At 49.8% G+C, this 17,249-nt stretch overlaps 1 protein-coding gene, 1 long non-coding RNA gene and 1 pseudogene across 11 annotated transcripts in view; 1 reads left to right on the forward strand and 2 right to left on the reverse strand.

Annotated features, from left to right (window-relative positions):
- Positions 1-4,555: 4,555 nt before the first annotated feature.
- On the reverse strand, positions 4,556-5,196 carry LOC118149437 (small ribosomal subunit protein eS10 pseudogene; annotated as a pseudogene).
- A 6,114-nt stretch (positions 5,197-11,310) lies between these two features.
- LOC103789268 (uncharacterized) lies at positions 11,311-16,937 on the reverse strand. Of its 9 annotated transcripts, none has more exons than XR_013529832.1 (7): positions 16,758-16,937; positions 15,227-16,040; positions 14,879-15,062; positions 14,719-14,768; positions 13,560-13,658; positions 12,475-12,565; positions 11,311-11,917 (listed from the first exon to the last, which is right to left on the reverse strand). It is a non-coding gene; the product is annotated as an uncharacterized LOC103789268 (long non-coding RNA). The 9 variants fall into 9 exon arrangements; XR_013529830.1 differs by having other exon boundaries at positions 14,719-14,802; XR_013529827.1 differs by having other exon boundaries at positions 14,715-14,802.
- Positions 16,300-17,249, forward strand: part of ADORA1 (adenosine A1 receptor) — a 39,281-nt gene continuing 38,331 nt past the window's right edge. Inside the window, exon 1 of one of the 2 annotated variants that reach the window (XM_078356862.1) lies at positions 16,300-16,465. The gene's annotated coding sequence lies outside the window, so the exon portion shown is untranslated. Of the gene's footprint in view, positions 16,466-16,833; positions 16,967-17,249 lie in introns of those variants that run through there. The other variant, XM_035280575.3, reaches the window with a different exon arrangement.

A 17,249-nucleotide genomic window follows, 5' to 3' on the forward strand; every position in this document is an offset into this window, starting at 1 on the left:
CCAAATTTACCTTTCATTCCTTTCCAGTTTATTAATGCATTTACAAAGAGGTTTTAAATCTTTTGTCTGAATATTTGTTGTTGTCTTTACTGAGAAGACTAATTGGTAAACGACTCCACTATACCTATAATGTTTAAAAAGGAATCACAATACTGAAGCTGGCTGAACGAATTTATGGTTTGTTAACAGCAGTACAAAAGCAGCTGAATTAACACGATTTATGTAAACAGGCACTCTTACTGGCCCATGCTAGATGTGGGTCGATTTTGAGAACATCAGTGAAGTCCGCAAGGACAGGTATTTAACAAATGGCACCATGGAGTGTGCTTAGCCAGGGTACATCTCAGTCCGTGTCCCAGATTTTCATCACTGTGGTGGTTCTCAGTGCTGATCTCAGTCACTTCATGAAAAAAAGAGAAAATGGACCCAAACATTCCCAGTGTCAGACCACACCATGGGACATTTCGGGCTCTGGGATTTAGCCAGCGCTTTCTGAAATTCTAGGAAAACTGAGTCTTCTTGGAAAGCATAATTCACTTTCAGCTTAGTAAGTTCCTTGGAAATGAGGCCCTACTGATAGGGAGAATGCCTGGTTATTTATTATAAATACATTCTTCAGTTTATACACGAAGTGGTTAAGAGCACTCAAGCCAGACTACCAGACTTGGAGTCTAGGCTTCCCTACTTAAAAGTCATTGCCTCTTCTCTGTGCCTAAGTTTTCTCAGTTGGGAAATGGGAATAATAATAGAAACTATTCCACAGGTTTGTAGTGAGTCTTGATTCATCAGTATGTGGGAAACACCTGGAAGGTGCCTGGAAGGTTAACTTCAAAAAGGTAAACATAAGGAAACTTAGAGCAAGATTCAAAGTTACCAAAACCTGAGGATTTATCCTGTACCATTTATGTCCATCAAATGGCATTGTATTCATTGCACTTCTTCTTTTTTTTAATTTCTTTTTTTCTTTGCAGAGTCTCACTCTGTCACCTAGGCTGGGATGCAGTGGCAGTGGCACAATCGTAGCTTATTGCAGCCTTGAATTCCTGGGTTCAAGAGATCCTTCTGCCTCAGGCTCCCAAGTAGCTGGGACTACAAGCACACACCACCGTGCCCAGCTAATTTTTAATTTTTTTTTTTTTTTTTTTTGTAGAGACAAGGTCTCACTATGTTGCTCAGGCTGGTCTTGAACTCCTGGCCTCAAGTGATCTTCCTGCCTTGACTTCCCAAAGCGTGTGATTACAGGCATGAGCCACCGTGCCTGGCCTGCATTTCTTTATGATTAGTGATTTTATTGTGCTCAGAATAGTCAAGGAATAAGAAATGAAAGCAGGTTCCAGTGGTCAGTCACCTAGTCCACGTGGGCAGCTTAAGTACAACGCGGGCAACAACTATACTTCAAGCAAGATTAGAGTGTTTACAAGTCTTGTCACATCAGTAAGACCTAAGGTCTGATGAATCAGGTCCTTCAAAGCCTTTTAATTCTCCATGGTCCTTCATCTGGAGAAGGAGTTCAGTAAATATTTCTAACAAGTTTCCATGACTTCACTACCCAACAGCATCAACATAAACAATGTCTCCACACTCTGCTTCATCTTCCGAAATTTCAGTCAACACAGTAGTTGAAGCATGAGGACAAAAAAAAAACTTTGCAATTTCGGTGGCTTCCTTTATGATATAATGCAATGAACGTGATTTGCAAAGCTCACAGTATATACTCTTGAAATGAATAATACAGTGCCAATTCCTTGCATGGGAAGAAACTGCTGAGACCCCTCTTCCCCTATCTCTCCTCTCACTGAAGGTGTCCCATCTGTCAGCAGTAAGCTCAGTTTTTGCGTGTTTATAGTCACACTCTGTTTTTAACGAGCTCTTTTTAGGTGGTTGAGTTCTAGTTTTGTGGAGTCTCCTGTGGCCTGCCTTTCAGGGCCAGGAGTCACATGTTCCTGCCTCATCTCATGGAGGAAGGGAGAGGGGCGCGTTCATAAGTATGAATTTTGCTTTGCATTTCTGATTTTTTTCTTGTTTTCTTTGTTAATATTTATTGGGCATTTACCATGTGCCAGGCACTATTCCAGGTGCTTTTTATGTAATTCATTCTGTCGGGAAGGCAATAAACTCTTTAAGCTACATTTGCCTTTTTTGAATGGGTCAGCAACAAAGGAAGAGTGAGAGGCCCAAATAAAAATGTCTGCCTCTAGACATGTCCTAGACATGGCCGTACTCTGCGCCTCCTGTCTCAGAGGATGGCTCCGCCTTCCAATCACCATGGGAGGCAGAAACTTAGAAGTCATAGGAGACCTTCCTCCCTCCATTCCTGGTCTCGTGGCTGCAGCCTCACTGGCTTATCTCAGTTATAGCTCTTTTCACATTGATCTGTAACCATCTATCTTCCCTGTTAGGACACAGACTATCTTTGATCTCTGAATACCCAGTTCCATAGCAGGTCCTCAAAAGACATTGGCTGAAGGAATGAATGAAGTTCTGTCATTTCTACCTAAGAATTTCTTGAATTATCCTTCTTCCCCCACCACACTGACTGCCCAACATAGCATCCTACTCTTTCTCAACAGAACTCTTGTAGTAACCTCCTAACTGATGTTCCGTCTCTCTGCTTTGCCCTACTCACTTTGCTCATTGTCTCAAGAGTTATCTCTCTAAAGGACAAATCAGAGTGTGCTTTTGCTCTGATTAAACCCTTCAGTGCTTCTCAGTGCCCTGGGGATAAAGTCAAGACATCGTCTCTTGCCTCCTGAGCCCTGTGTCTAGCCATATGAATGGCAGTGTACGTGGTATGGGCGTGTGCTTAGTTTAGCTCCAGTTCTTTTGCACATGTGCTTTTACCTAGGATGTTGCTGCTGCCTTTTATTGCATGTAGCCTTCTGGGATCCTACAGCCTTCACCTTTAGAGGATAAGATCTCGATTCGAGCGTTTGTTGGCTGGCTGTAAAAATTTGCTCACCTATCTATCTCTCCCCACCTGACTAGACTCTCAGTCCCTGAAGAGCACAAGCCTGAGCTTGGTATCCCTGGCTCCTTGGCAGGCTTCAAAGAATACTAGAGGAAAGAAGGAGGGAGATCCCATCTACTGTGAACAGTGAAAACTGTTGTCGATCCAAAGGGTCTGGAAGAAAAGCCTGCATGGACACTGACTGACACGTCTGCTGAAGACAGCACAGCCCACAAACGTGGGCTTGACTCCGGTCTCCCTCTTCTCATCTCCCTTCTTCAACCCTCTCCTCTCATTTCTTCCTTCGTGCTCTTTCTCCCTTCCTCTTTTCCCTCTTTCTCTTTTATTCACTTTCCTTTCCTGCCTTCTTTCCATTGCTGCTTCATTTCAGCATTAATCGTATATTGCACAAACAATATTATAGCAATATTAATGGAAGTAAGTAAATAATAGTGCACCCGCAATTCTGCTGCTCCAACAAATCAGATTGGTTTCATTCGCCTGTATTCCCTTCCCATCTCTGTATGCCCACATCATTTTGCATAGCTGTCATTATAATGTAGTTTTAATTTTGTAGTCTACTTGGTAACTTAATATCAGAAGCATTTTCCATACTCCTACACAGTCTTCACAATTATTATTTTAATGGCTGAGTAATATTCCATCGAATGGATATGCCGAGTTTTACTTAACTGTTTCCTTCCTGTTGGACAGTTCCAGCTTTTCCCTGTTGCAGAAGTGCTGTAACAGATAAGCATGTTCTTTTACCTCTTTCTCTGTCCTTCTGTTCCCCGCTTTTTTTCTCCACTTTTTTCTCTCTTCACGTTTTTTTCCTTGTATCTCCTTCTACCTCCTTGGCCACAGCTCTTTCTCCTAGAGCAATAATCTGCTTCTGAGTGGGTACAGAAATCATCCTAGTGGGCCCTAGGGTTTTGAAAAAATATTACTAAAAATCTGTAATAAAATGCTCCCAAGGACACTTTTGTTACATTTGTGCCCTTAAAAGAGTTAAGTGAAAAATCTTTTTGTTCACAAGAGGTAGGAGCAGGTGGGGTCAGGTAAGAACAAATTGGAGAAGGCTAAATCTGTGACAGGACACGTTATCTGTAATGGGAGAAAATGAGAAACAAATGTCTATCAGTAGGGAAATGGCCAATCAAACTATGAGGTGTCTGTGCTGGAATTATGTATCATTTAAAGACTGCAGAACTGTGTGTACTGACTGGATCAGACTTTTGAAGTCTTTTGAATTTAGACTTTTGACTTTTGAATTTAGTTGCAGAATGTTTGTACTTTACAATTCATGTAAAAAATAGCAAAACCCAAGCCCATGACAGTACTACATACTTTTTGAATATATATATATATATATATTTGTATATACAAATGTTTATATAGGGGTATATACATACTCTTACTTATATGTAATATAAACACACTTGTATGAAAATATATGTACACACACACACTTATGCAAATACACAGAAAAATTCCTGGAACTATACAGATCACACTGGTAACAATGGTTACCTCTCTGTTTAGATGAAAGGGTCTTGATTTGGGGAACTGGTCAAATGGAATTTGAGCTTGAACTGCAGTGGTTTCACATTTTTTTTTTTTTTTTTTTGCTGTAAGTTTATTCAATGCAAAATAATCCTCTCCAATTTTACTGAGGTGGCTGACCACGTCCACGACCAAATGCGCCTCTAAACTGGAATTCGGTTGCTGACCCAGCCCCCACCTCGGGTTTCTTGTCGGCACCAGGTGGCACAGCACTCCGTCTGTAGGTATCTCTGTCAGCTTCCCCTCTTGTGAGTCTTGCAGGTCGCTCACCTTCCAGATCTTTAGGCCAAGGCCTGCCTGTCTCTGGACGGCTGTGGCGTAGGGTGGCAGGCACGATCTCTGGGGGCAGATGGAGGTAATCACGGAGATACTGGATACCCTCATTTGTAAGGTACCAGTAGAAATGTCTCCAGGCAAACTGTTCCTTCACGTAGCCTCGGGATTTGAGAGACTGCATGGACTTCACGACATGAAGGTTGGGCACATTCTTGTCTGCCAGCTCCGGGTGCTTAGGCATGTGGACATCCTTCTTGGCCACCATGACTCCCTCCTTAAAAAGGAGCTCATAAATGGCAATCTGGTTCTTCTTAGGCATCAACATCGCAGCGACTGTAGGGTCCGGGGCCGGAGCTCGATTTCACATTTTTATCAAGAAAAGAGCATTCACATATTACTTGTATAATGAAACATTAACTGAAAATGTTGCCACTGTTGTGTCTTTCTGCTTACCATCTTACACTGACCAGCTTCTGATTTAGGGGCTGGCCATCAGTAAGTGAAATGTAACAGGAGAATGCTATTCAGTATGCAGATGTCCTTTGTGAAGAGCGGGCTTTTTGCTTTTTCAGTTGTAATGTTGGTCTTTTGGGACAGTTGCTGGTGGGTCTGGGGTAGGGGAGAACAAGGCCTGCTCTTCCAGGATATAAAGAGCCCCTCAAATCAGACATCCTCTCAGCCAGTCCTTCCTGCCCTCTCCTGGCAGGTGGAAGTTGTGGGGGAGTTGAAGTGTAGTCTCTTGCACTGAGTCCTGGATGGAGGACAACAGATGGGGCCACACAGCCCTGCTGCTCAAACCGAGGGGAACAGGTGGAGGTTCTGGGGTCAGAGTGTGAATGCTGGCGATTCATGAGTGGTGCAGGTGGGTGGAGTGCCAGCTCAGGGGCAGCGACAGCTGGGCAGCACGTGGGCGGGGGAGGGAGTTGGGCAAGGGGTCTGGGAGGTTGGGTGGGTCCAGCCATGGAGGAGGAGGCACTAGAGGGCAGAGGACAAGAGAGGGAAAGAGGGAGAATTCCCTGATGCTGGGTAGGAGTGAGGTCAGAGGTCCCCGGCTGACCTGAGAGGCTCAGGAAGCTGCAGGGTGAGTGGACATAAAGGTAGAGAAGGGTGCTCCCCTGCTCTGCCTCCTCAGACTTCTCCCTTACCCCCAGCTGTCCCCTCCCTAGCCCTAACCCGAGGCATTTGGGCCACTGCAGCAGCTGTGCCAGTCCTTTGGCACTGTCAGGGCATGGGCAGGGGAGGGAAGCAGCTGCCACCCATCCCCTTGCAGAGAGGGGATGGAAATGCAAGTAGATAACCAGGTTGGAGAAGACTCAAGCATGTGATGGGGCCCTCTGCACTTTTCTCTCCAGAACTCCTACCTGCCTAGGTACCCCTCACCCCATTCTCTCTTTAGTTAAGTGTTAGGGTAGGAAAGGTTAAAAAAACATCTATGACAGTAGTAATGTTCATTGTTAACATTTGCCAAACACTCACCCTATGCAAGGCACAGCGCTATTGACTGTATAATGCATCACCGAATCCTCCCAATAGCCCATTAGGAAAGTATTATCATTTCTGTTTTACCGATGAGAAAACTGAGGCTTTTTACTTCAGTAACGTGCACAAAGTCACACACTAAGAAGAGATATAAGTGAGATTTGATGCCAAATTTGTTTGGCATTAGAGACCAAACTTAAAACCTTTGAGAAGTATTGAATTAACAGAGGGTTCTATGCCCAGTAGAGCGCCAGTTGTCCGCCAACGAGGGGTGACTTCTGGAAGTGGTGGTAGGTCTAAGTTAGCCTTCCTCACTGTGGGAATTGAGAGCAGCTAAAGTGGGGTGAAAGTAGAGAAAACTGGAAGGCCGGGTGCGGTGGCTCACGCCTGTAATCCCAGCACTTTGGGAAGCGCAGATGGGAGGATTACCTGAGGTCAGGAGTTCAAGACCAGCCTGGCCAACATGGTGAAACCCCATCTCTACTAAAAATAGAAAATTAGCCGGCCATGGTGGTGGGCACCTGTAATACCAGCTACTTGGGAGGCTGAGGCAGGAGCCGGGGAGGCGGAGGATGCAGTGAGCTCTCACCGGGACTTTGCCCTTCAGCCTGGGTGACAAGAGTGAATCTCCTTAAAAAAAAAAAAATAAATAAAAAAATAAGGAAAAGAAACTGGAAAGTCCTTTGCTCTGGTGAGATCCCTCTCCGAAGAGGAGGGATCTATTCTCTTGCGGTTGGCTTAGGAGATTTGCCTGGAAACGGGAGGAAGCAGTGCGGTGGGAACAAAGCACTTTGGACTGGACTTCAGGAGACTGAATTTGTCTCTTCCCTCCAAGGGGGCGGGTCTGCTGGGCCTTCAAAGGCGCCGTCCCCTTTGGCCTTTCCGCAGGTGAGTTTGGTAGAGGTTCGGGCAGGTGGGGAGTTGAGGTGCTGCCTGTTCCCTCTGTTCTGGTCCATGACGCCCGGTGAAGCATCTCACCTGAAGCCTTGCGCAGTGCTCCGCCAGTGCTCTCTAATCCTGAGCCCAGCTATGGCTCCTCCTCCTCCTCCCTGCCTCGGGAACCCAGCACCCAGCGCTGCGGGGGCCCGGAGCTCACTCAGGCTGCGGGACTGGGGTCTGGCCCTGCCCAGCTCGTCGCCCACGCCCAGGCTTCTGTCTGGCCAGCAGGGGGACCCCGAGCCCCAGACAACAGCCCTGAGCTGCTTTGGGCTCCAGGTCCCGCTGCTCAGCAGATCCACCCTCCCCGCGCCCGCCCCCGCCCTGCCCCCAGCCTCAGTTTCCTCCTCTGCCAAATGGGAAAATCGTTATACTGAGTTCACCGGCAATGCTATGAGAGGTAAATGAGTTCTAAATCATAAATCGTTGTGAGACTTCCTTCTTGTACTCTTGAAGTGTATTACTCTGAACATTGAAATAGATGTTTCTTGAGCTCTATGCACTGGGAGCTGTTTTAAGCTCTGGATTAAGTCTGTCCAGCTTGGGCCAGGGATAGTGGTTGAAATAGAAAAGCTGTCAGTGAAGGGCGCCTCTGTCTCCCACCCCACTTGACAAGCTGGGTGGAGTGAGTGGCTTTTGTCTGTAGAGTGGACACCTCTAGAAGCTGCTGTTTGTTTTTCTGGTCTGGAATGTAGGACTTCGGGATGATCCCACAGAGGAGCAGGGAGCCCAGGCCATCCACTAGCTCTTCACCCTGACCTGAGGAAAATGCACTTAGTGCAAATCCCTTTCCATGCTCGCTGCTCTCTGAAGGGAATGTCTCTAGACTAGCACTTTGAGTTCTGCTTAACATCAGGGAATTGGGGCCAGGATAGATTGCAGCTGAGGGAATGGGCTGAAGCCGGAATCAGTGGCCAGGCCTGTGTGACCAGTTCTGATTCCTCAGTGTAATGAGTGAATGCTCCCTGGCTTCCATTGCTGCTGGGAGGGGCTTTACTCAGAGAAATACTGGGGTACTGGCTGAGGAGAGGGGCCATTTCATCCCCTCTTTTTACTGAGTGGAGCAAAAACTCATTCCTTCCAAGAAGTCTCTAGCTTCGGTCTAAGCCCTCACCCCCAGAACCTGGTTCATGAAGCACCTAATTGGGACTTCAGAAGAATGAGGTGATGGCTCACACTGAAGATATTGCTTTTCAGTTCCTCCTGTTTCTTTCCCTCAGTGGACTGCAGACTCTCTGAGTGGGCCATTGTGATGCACTGGAAAGGAACTTGGAGTGGAAATCAGGAGGCCTGAGCTCACATTTCAGACCCAGCACTCAGTGGCTCAGGCCTCTCCTTGAACCTCAGTGTTTTAATCTGTCAAAGGGAACCATAATCGCTTCCCACCCAGGTGGGGTGATGATGCAGGGGATAAATGTGAGAAAGGGCCAGGCATGTGTTCTACCTTTCCTTCAGTCTGTATCTACCTAAGAAAAATGAAAACATATCCTCACACAAAAACTTGTACGTGGGCCGGGTGCAGTGGCCCACGCCTGTAATCCCAGCACTTTGGGTGGCAGAGGCAGGTGGATCACCTGAGGTCAGGAGTTTGAGACCAGCCTGGCCAACATCATGAAACCCCGTCTCTACTAAAAATACAAAAAATTAGCCGAGCGTGGTGGTGCACACCTGTAATCGCAGCTGCTCGGGAGGCTGAGGCAGGAGAACCACTTGAACCTGGGAAGTGGAGGTTGCAGTGAGCTGAGATTGCACCATTGCACTCCAGCCTGGGCAACAAGAGGGAGGGAAACTTCATCTCAAACAAAACAAAACAAAACAAAACAAAACAAACAAGCAAAAAAAAAAAACCCGAACAACTTGTACACAAATGTTTATTAGCAGCATTACTCACAATAGCCTGAAAGCAGAAACAATCTAAATGTCCATTAACTGATGAATGGGGAAACAAAATGTGGTGTATCCACAGGGTGGAATATTATTCAACCTTAAAAAAGAATGAAGTATGGATACATGCTACTAAGTGAAAGTAGCCAGATTGTGTATTTCATGTACTGTATGATTCCATTTATATGAAATGTCCTGAATAGGCAAATCCACGGAGGCAGAAAGTAAATTAGTGGTTGCCTAGGGCTGGGTGGTGGGGGGAAGGGTTGGGAAGTGACTACTGATGGGTGCAAAGCTTTTTCTGGGGGAGAGGGGATGAAAATGTTCTAAAATTAAATGATGATGATGGTTGCACAATTCCATAAATAACTCAAACCACTGAATTGTACACCTTAAATGGGTGAACTTTATATTATGTAAATTGTATCTCAATAAAGCTGTTAACATTTTTTAATTGGGTGTCCTGAATTTAATCTGGCAACTTTACTTCTGCCCATCCTCCCTTCTTTCTCCAGTCTTAACAGCCTTCTTCTCCCTTTTGGAACATGCAGCAGTGGGGGTATCTGACACCTCTTGATGGGTGGGGAGGAATAAGGGAGGCATTAGGACATCAGATACCAGGCTGCCTAACCTCCAACAGGCATCTCATGATCTCCCCTCAATTTCCTCTTCTGCTTAGTGATGGGAGGGGAAACAGAGGACTGCTTGGCCTTGCATCCTTGAAAGGGGTGTTGGAGGAGTCCAGGAAGAGGGGTGCATGTGCTGGGTGGGATGGGGAGGGCTGCACAGGGCAGCATGAGCACTTATGAGTCCGTCACATGGCAGATCTTCCAGACAGTGGAGGGGTGGCAGGTGGATTGCCCAGAGGCACCTCTTTGGCTGAGGACAGATCCAGAGAAGCCAAGAAATCCGTGACTGGTGCCCTGTGGGCTAGGGTTAGGGGTAGGGGCTGGGCCATAGGCTGTCATCTGAAGAGGAGTGGTGCTGGGATAAGGCTGAGTCTTTAACGGAGCTGCAGCATGGCTGGCCAACTGCTGACCTTGTATCAGGTGGGGGAGTGGAGGGGCTTCAAGAAAGGGCCGGGTTGTGGCTGAAGACCTGGGAGCCTCACCTCAGGACTCAGTGGTGTGGGGGGAGGGCTTGGAGCTGGTGAGGAGCTAGATACTTCTAGGTCTGGGGACACCCAGAGCTCCGTGCCCAGCCAGTTGTCATTAACTGCTTAGCTTCTTGGAGTCTGTGCTCAGCCTCATTTTCCTCTGATTCATCTCTTCCTTCCCACTGCTCCCATCCCTCAGGCTGTGAGCATGCTCAGAGCTCCCCGTCTAAAACCACCTTCTTTTTGACCACTCTCTTCTGCAGCTCACCATCTATCTTTTGTTCTCCTCCCTTGAAGCTCTTTCAAACTAGACTTGTCTGCACCCACAGCCTCCAGCTTGGCTGCCTGCTCCAGCATCAACCCTTGAGAGGCGCTCCGACTCTCCCATCGCTTGAAGCTTCTTTGAGGTCTGCACACCCTTCTTTTCACCAAATCCAACCACATTCCCCCTCAGACCTGTCACAGCTGCCCTTCAGCCCTCAGCCCTGAACCACTCAGCACCTCTGCTTCCTGAAACGTCTGGTAGCCTGCTCCTCCCCTCTGGCTGCCCTCCCTCTTGATTACTGTGGGTATAGCCCAGCTTCTCCCCAACCTCTTCTCTGCATCCTCTCCTGGGTGACCTCATCTCTCCCAGGACCTTGACTGTCACCTCCATTGTGATGACTCACCTCCAGCTTCGATGATCTCTTGGCCATTTCCAGAGGCTGCTGGACCCTTCCCACGGGCACAGCCATCCCATCCTGTCCAGGAGTGGACTTCGTATTCCACTCCCATCCCCCCAACCAGCCTCTCCATCAAATCGCTCTCACCCTTGTCAACATTTCCCTGGGAACCCAGCTTGAAATCAAGTCATCTTTGCCTCCTCGGTCCCCCTGCAGCTGTGCCCGGAAGTCCCCCCATGAGACATCTTTCCTGTCCATCTTCGTCTCTGTTCCCACTGCTTCCTCTTAGATTTAGCTTTTCATCATCTTTGACCACGACTGCTGCCTCTGGGAGATCTGCCTGCTCTCACCCTCTCCTCTACTCCGCACGGCGACTCGGATGATCTTCCTACAGCATCTTTCAGATCCTTCAGAAAATCCTCAAAAATCCTCAAAAGCTTCCCATTACCAACAGAGCAGACTGTGTATTTGTCTAGTAATTTATAACCTAAAAAGTACTTTCACATGAAGTCAAAGAGGTAATGTTCTTTTATGTATAAGAGAACTGAGGCTCAGGGAGATGTGGGGGTTGGTCGGGCTTTCCTCAGTGCTACAGGGCAGATCTAGGGCTGGGCGAAGGCCTTCTGTGGGTGAGGCCTTTAAGTGGGTGAATCACCCACTACAGTCCTTTCAGCCTGCCCTTGGGGCCTCAGCAACGTGGCCCCTAGTTGTCACTCTGATGCTCATCCTGGGGCCAGTCAAGCCCTTGGTCTTGCCCACAACATGCCACGCAATTTCCCACACCCCTTGCTCAGGCTGTTCGTCCCCTCTCTGCCCACAAAGTCCTCCTCCTGGCCACCAGCCCATCTCTGCAAGCACAGAGCATCCGGCACCTCCTCCAAGGCCCAGGCTATGTGTTGCTTTCTCCAGAATCCTCCCCAGCCCCTGCCAGCCAGTATGGTCCTCTCGTGTCCAGGACCCCTTGGACACACCGCCGGGAACTCCAGCTGATTCTGGGCAGAGATTGATCCAGCCGGGCTTGCAACCCCCATGCTTGCAGCTCCTGAGGGGCATCTTCATAGTAGTCCTCCACAACTGCCAAAGAAATAAATGATGGATGGGGCTGCCCGAGACTCTCCTCCTTGAGGAAGCCCTTTCAGACCAATTGGCCAGCAGTTCCAATCGCCTCCCGAGCATCACACACACCTCCATGAGTAAACACACCACACCTGGCTCAGGCCTCAGATGGTGCAGCTTCTAGTGTCAGTTTCTGCCACATGGCTTCCCTTGAACCTCTCTCATCTGTGACCAGGGACTAACTAATAACACCTGCTTTGCCATCTCTCTGGTGTGTAGTGAGCAGTCAATGGGATACTGTCTGTGGGAATTTCTGTATTTTTATTATAGCAACAAGAATGAGCTTGAAGGGAATTCTTTTAAAATCATGAAACTTCTGTGCATCTGTGAGGGGCTTTTATAATTATATACATGTGTGTCCACCTAACATTGCCTCCCTCTGCTGTAAGGTGGGGAGGGTGTGAAAGCCCAGAACCCTCACTGATCAGGTTCTAAGATTCAAGTGCTGGTGCTAGAGAGATTCTCCAGGGATTCCCTGAGGGATAGGTGGGACCTGGGTTCAAAAGGAGGCTTACCTCCGGGACCCTCCCGGGCACCAAGCCCTGCTCCTGATGGCTCCGTGGGTATGGCCAAGTTCATTCCTTCTCTGGGTCTCAGTTTCCTTATCTGGAGGGTTTGGGTTAAAGCTCAGATTTTCACTTTTTTTTTTTTGAGCCACAAAGCTAATAAAATCTTATGTTCAAAGAAAGTCGTATACCAGGAACCCATATATGAAATAATCAGAGCTGCCTCATCTAAAACAGAGCCCCCGAGCCCTTACCCTCCTTCCCAGCCTCAGAAGACCTGAGGCTCCTCTGTGGAGCCCTATGGGGTCCTTAGTGTATCAAGACCCAGAAAACATGTCCTGATCCTCGCTGGAGGGACTGTGTATTGGGGGTCCTTTGTGCTGTCCCTACCTAAATGTGAACTCTCTGGAGACTGCAGGAGACAATATGGCTTTCTTACACCTCTACCTCCAATGCTCAACTCACTGTCTGATACATACAAGGGGCTCAAGAAATGTTTACCCAACAGAATAAATGAATGAATGGTGATGAGGTCAGAAAAGAAATGTGAACGACAACCTTGTTTTAGGAGGTAGGAAAAATTCCATGCTGTCTGGAGGAACAGGGACTAAATGGCCTTGACCTACCCCATGCCCGCCTCCCCCTCACAAACACACAGGGAAACAGGCAGGCTGTGTTCTTCTTGTAGGCCCAGTATCTGGCCCAGAGAAGTCCTGACTGGGGAGAAGTGAGCTGGAAGGAGGGAGAAGGAAGCAGAGAGACTCAGACTGCAAATCTGAGCAGAAGGAGGGTGGTAGAAAAGGAGAGGAAGGGACTTCCAGGAAGTCACTGCGGGGGCAGGCAGACATGGTTTTGGGCCCTCAAAGGAAGGGCTAAGGTCTTTCCTGACATCCAGGAGTCTTTTTCTCCCAACTGCCTGCTCTTATCCAACAGTTCCCCTCCATGTGCACACACTGGGCAGAGCAATGCTGAAAAAACAAGGCAGGGACCAAAATATCCTTCTGCCTGCTGGAAACGACAGAGGAAAATTCTAAAACCTCCTCCGATCCCCAAGCTCTCCCCATAGGGCTGAGCCAAGCTCTGACAGCCCCTACCTTTTGCCTTCCCTTCTGGGCTCCCGAGAGGTGTGCTGGGATACTTCATCCTTCGTGGGCAGTCCTTCCTGACCAGGGGAGTCTAGTCCAATTTGGAGACTTCCAGGGAGAAGAGAGCAGGGCTGCTCAGCATAGTTCCCCTCACCCAGGAGTCCCTCCCCTGCAGCCCTCCATCTTCCCCACTCACCCCTGCCCACAGTAAGGAGGCTGCAGGTGGAAGGGGCTAGTGGAGAAACCCATGATGGGGGCTTAGGAAGGAAAGAAGTAGGACCAAGAGGTAAAAGGACCCCAGGGGATCTTTACACTTACTGTGGCATTATCTCACCCCCGGAGTCACAGGTAAAATAGAAGCTTTGGACACATTGTGAAAGCCAGAGAGTTATGGCTTCACCTGTTTGCCTACAGCCTTCCTCATTGTCCTTTCCTGGTTATAGACCTGTGACCTTGCCTCTCCCTCTACTTGCCTCCATCATAAACTTCCCCTCCTCTCAGCCCTGGTATCTGCCCATCATGGGGGAGCCTGGACTTAGAACGTTTCCAGGTGGAAGGACCGAGTTCTGTGGTCTCCATCTCAGCCCATCTCTCCCACCTTGGAATGGACTTACCAGCTGTTGGTGTAAGATGGGTAAACTGAGTCCAGGAGAGGAAAAGTGACCTGCTTGAGCTCACACAGACAGTGAGCGGCAGAGTAGAGACTAGAAGCAAGCTCCAGCTCTTCTGACTTTGGTCAAATGTTCTTTTCACCACACCAAATGGCCCTGCTGCACAGGCGATCCCAGCACTAACCCTCCCACCTCCGTTTCAAGCCAGAGGATGGAGGAGACCATGTGCTTCTCCCAAGGCAGCTCTCTGGAATAGACCCTGCCTTGCCCACTTCTGCTGTCAAATAGGCTGGTCTAATCCCTGAGGCCTGGGAACAGGCAGGGGTGGAAGGATGGAGAAGCGAGGGGAAGAAAGTTTTGGCTTATTTTGCCCATAACTGAGAAACAAACAAACTACCTACACGCATTATGCAAATGCATCCACTACATGTCAGCGACCTGTAGTAAGACATTGGAGGAGGGAGTGTATGCATGTGGGTGGTGGGGGTGGGCATTCAGGTGCCCTTCAGAGCTGAAGATGCTGCCCATGGTTAGAGGGGAAGACCCCACTCACCTACCCCTGTCCCCAAGCTGGGTCCATTTGGGTCTTTGCAGGCTCTTCTGACATCTAGATGAGTGACCATTGGGAAGCTGAGTGTAAACTGAGAGAGAAAGCCTTGAGCCAAAAATGGCTTAAGCCAAGGGAAGGGCGGAGAGGCAGGGGATGGTGGAAAAGACCTTCATGTCTGGCTGGCAGGCAAAGCGGGCAGAATGTCAGGTGCTGCTGGGCGTGTTGACAAAGTCAGCAGGGGAAGTGGAGGGGGGTGAGGAGGAAGAGGAGTTTACACTTCCCAATTTCTCCAAGTAGCTTCTAGGGAAGGAATGTGATTTTGTTGTCTGAGGCACTGAGTCCTTGCTCCCCCTAAAGGCAGAAATGGAAGTTATCTTTCCCCACAGAGGACTTTTCCCTCCTCCTCAGAAGACTCAACTGCCCTTCCTCCCCGCCTCCCAGCTACCCAGCTTCCAGGTCCCACCTCATTCCTCAGGGTGATTCAGTGCAGCCCCCAGCAGAAGCAACGTACTCACCCTCCTCTGGGCAGAACCCTTTTCCTTGCATTCTGTGATCCAATGAGGGGCAAGGACCTCCAGAGGCCGGGTTGGGTTGTGGCTAGGTAACATTGGGGTCCCCAGCCTAACTCTCTTTGCCCTCCTAGGACCCTTGCCCAATACCGACAAAAAGGATTTCTCAGGTTGGGATCTCTATGAGACATTCATCTGTTTCCAGGGTCTGGTCATTAGTTAATACCAGTGCACTGCCTAAACCGAAACTGGCAGAAGGTGGCCAGGGGAGGAGTCTGGACAGTGGAGAGAGTCAGGAGCCTGGGTTTCGTATTTTGTTAGGCAAGTCCTGTTAGGATTTGCCCTGTGACCTTTCGAAGTCCCTTCCTTCCCTGAGCCTGCTTCTTTATCTATAACATGAGGGGATTGAACTGGATGCCTTATGGCTTAGCGCTGTGCTACGAAGAGGGAGGAGGAAGGAAAAGGAGCGCAGGGCCGGTGACACTGACAGGCGATCCGGGGAGGCTGGGTCACTTCCCGGAGCCTCAGCATCCTCATCTGCAAAATGGAAATTGCTAATAGACTAAAAGGCAGTTCTGAAAGATGGATGAGAAAGGAATATAATGACTCAGGGTAGAGTCTGCAAAACAATGCGGGATGAGAAGATGCAAGGACTGGTTTCATGGAGAGAGCAGGGTTTTAGGATTGGGGGAGGGTGCCGGGGCTACCAACTAACTGCTTTGGGAGATCCCACAGGGGGCATTCTGAAGTCCTGCAGAAGAGATGCTTTGCCGTGAGGGGTGAGGGGTTGCTGGAGGCCAGACCAGGGCTCCCAGGAGTCCTGCATTGAGAAGGGAGAAAGTGGACACAGGAAGGCTGCGCCTCTGTCCAATCCTGAGGCTGGGCGCACACACCAGGCCCTTCGAAAAGATCACATTTTTCCAGCTTTTCTCACCCAGTAACACTTCCTTTGTTAAGAGGAGGGGGTGGGGGAGGAGACGGAGGATGAGGAGGGAGGGGCCCGCGAGTGCCGCCGCCGCCCCCGTCCTCTCCCGGTGTGCGGAGCCCGATTGTCACTCAGCTCCCGCGCCGGGGGCGACAGAGGCGCCGGCGCCCGAGTCGAGTCCCAGCCAACTACCATCCCTCTAGACCTTACAGGCCGGCCTTGGCTTCCCCAGGAATCCCTGGAGCGAGCGACTGCTGAAGGGGGCACTTGGACAGTACGGCTCAGGTAGCCGGGAGCTCCGCCAGCTTTGGTGACCTTGGGTAAGTCTGAGCCTTGGTTCGTCCCTTGGGCTCCCCAAGGCGGGTGCAGGCGAGAGCTGAAAGAAGAGACTGCAATGCCCCCTTGGGGCAGGCCATGGGCAAGGGTACCCGACAGAGCTGGAGCGGGACCAGGGGACTGCTAAGATCCAGGCACCAGACGCGTCTCAAGTGGGTGGGCGCAGGGTAGGTGCGCGCACGCTGGGTTATAGGGAGCGACGCCCCAGTCTGTTCCTCGGCTGTCCCTAGACCCGCGTCTGCCACCCCAGTCCCAGGTGCGAATCAGGGGCGCTACCTCTTTAAAAGCGTCCGGGGTGAGTCTCTGCAGCACCATGTGATTGCTTGAAAGGCCGGGCTGGGAGCGCTGCGGCGGGAGCCCGAGGACTGTGAGCTGCCGCGCGGTGTCCAGAACCCAGCCCAGCCCTACCGCGCGCGGCCCCGAGCTCTGCTGCCCGGAACTTTGGGCACTGCCTCTGGGACCCCTGCCGGCCAGCAGGCAGGATGGTGAGCTCCCTGCATCCTGTGCACAGGGGTGGGCAGAGCCAGGCATGGAAGACCCGTGTGTGTGTGTGTGTGTGTGTGTGTGTGTGTGCGCGCGCGCGCGCGCTGGGAGCTGCCTCACACCTGATAAAAAAGCCAGTGGAGGAGTGAGCGCTGCTATTTTAAGTTGCTGAATGGAACCTGTGGGGACGATAAAGGGAAGGGACAAAGATTAGGCAGAGAAGGGGCCAGGTGCCCCTCCAGCCTGGGCAGGAGCTGCATGTGCCAAGTGGGACACGTCTCCGCG

Source organism: Callithrix jacchus, chromosome 19, assembly GCF_049354715.1.
Source record: "Callithrix jacchus isolate 240 chromosome 19, calJac240_pri, whole genome shotgun sequence".
Taxonomy (NCBI): domain Eukaryota; kingdom Metazoa; phylum Chordata; class Mammalia; order Primates; family Cebidae; genus Callithrix; species Callithrix jacchus.